We start from the raw sequence: 2,364 nt of genomic DNA on the forward strand, positions 1-2,364 counted from the left end.
CCGGTGGAGAAAGGAGAAACTCGCACTTTTCGGGATGTTGGATCTCAATTATACCTGCTGGTGGAAAGGATTCATCCAGAATATAATCGACCATTCCCCGCTCGCTTGGGCTTATTTAAGTCGGCCGGTACTGCAAGGACGGGTTGGGAACAATGGGGCAAGCCTTACTTTCACCATGGACACGAGAGGATCGTAAAATGCTCGAAAAGAAGAAGACGAGATCCTGGGGAGTTTTGGGCCTCGAGCATCTCACCCAGAGCCAAGATGGACGAAGCACTGACTAGGATCGCTTCTAAGAAAGAGCCCAAACGCCAGATCCAGATCCCGATTCCGACGGTACACATGGATGAAGATCTGTACGTCCTGAGTTTCGGTGGATCTTCTCGCGTGCGACGCGGAGGAGGAGCTTACAGCGCAATTCTGTGGAAACTGCCCGGATGGGAAGTGGTAAGGGCCAGATCCACTTACGCGGAAGGCCTCACCGTCAATGAACCGGAGTACAACAGACTCCTGCTGAGTTTGGATCTACTAAAGGAAGAGGATCCGAAAAGGCTGGTGATACGTGGAGATTCAAAATTGGTGATCAGACAGGTGCGAGGTGAAATTGTCTGCAAGGCCCTGGCACTAACGCTGTTACGGCAGAAGGTGATGATCCACCTCCGTGGCTGGATGAATCACGAGCTGGTACATGTCAAGCGAGATTGGAGTGCAAGTGCGGACAGCTTGGCAAGTGCCACTTTACGAAATCAGTGTTGAGGAGGAGAGAGAGGCCGAGCGTCAGGATTTCGCCACACTAAACCGACTAGACGAAGTGGTGGTGGTTGGATCCGTGAAGAGGACGGTTCAGGTTATGGCTGTCACTAGATCCAGAGGAAGGATTGGATCTAGGCCCCAGATTCTCGATGAAGCATTTGTGAAGGGAGTCCGTATTGAGCGGACTCTCAAAGCACAGAACGAAGAAGTGTGGATCTTGGGACAAAAGAAGTATCTGATGGGGGATGTACGAGACCTGAGTCGGGAAGACGCCAGATCCTACAGTATTATCGCTACGGATTATGCAGTGGATCTGAACGATTTGCTCTTCTATTGTCCTCCTACAAACTGAGTCAGCGGGGATCGAGACGGATTGATGAGATTGGTGATACCGGAGACCTTGCAACAGGATGTCCTACATCACTATCACGCTAGCTTAGAAGGAGGACACCTGGGAATCGGTCGAACCTACCAACGGATCCGGGAATGTTTCCACTGGAGGGGACTATTCAAGAGTGGGCAACGATATGTCGGTGAATGCGTGGATTGCGAGACAGGCAAGGACAGACTCACAACCGAAGGGGAGTCTCTAGGGAATGTCCAAGCGACTTACCCGTTCCAAAGCATAGCCATGGATCACACCCCCTCGCTACCCAAGTCATTCAAAGGAAACACAGAGCTGTTGATCTGGGTGGATCTGTTTACCGGATACGTGATAGCCAAAGCTAGCGCGTCCAGAACTGCACAGGCCACTGATGAATCGTACGAGGAGTGTGTCTTTCGTAGATTTGGAGCTAGCGAGATGATTCGGCATGATCGGGAGCCAGGCCTTATGTCTGATTTCTTTCGAGCCTTCAACCGGATCCTGGGACAGACAGCGGGCAACTATGGCCAATCGCCCCGAAGCCAATGGATCGGCCGAACGCATGGTACAGACGATCACGAGGGCGCTCAAGATGTATGTTCAGGATTTGGATCAGCGGGATTGGGATGAGTACGCGAAACGACTCACCTTCGCAATAAATACCGCCCAGGACAGGATCCGGGGCGATACCCCATTTTACTTGGTACATGGGTGGGATCCTAAATCCACCCTAGAAGCGGCCATTCCGGTATGTAGCACTAAGAGAAGAAACCGAGATCCATGACGATGGCGATACCAAGTCCAGAAATACTACCGGCAAGCCAGATCCCAAGTGAACGAACGGTTACGAAGTGCGATACAGGATCGAGCGGATCGACACAACGAAGACGCCCGTCCATATCAAATCCAAATTGGATCGCAGGTATGGCTGTACTTGGATCGAGTGAAGGAAGGATACGCCCGTAAACTGGCCCATCTCTGGCATGGACCGTTCCGAGTAAGTGAGAAGATAGGGGAACATGCCGTGAAGTTGACAACGGCAGGTACCGGATATCGCCTGTTCCCCGTGGTACATGTATCCAAGCTGAAGCTGGTCAGGGAATATCCGGACCGGCCGCAAATCCGTCTTTCGGTGGATGAGTCCGACCGTGTGGATTTTGACGAAGTTCCTCCTACCGGAGGATAGTTGGAACGTGGATCTCGAAGCTGACGAGTTCGAAGTCGAGAGCATCGCCGACATGACATCA

The sequence above is a fragment of the Phytophthora infestans genome, genomic scaffold (genome assembly GCF_000142945.1).
Source record: "Phytophthora infestans T30-4 supercont1.6 genomic scaffold, whole genome shotgun sequence".
NCBI lineage: Eukaryota > Oomycota > Peronosporomycetes > Peronosporales > Peronosporaceae > Phytophthora > Phytophthora infestans.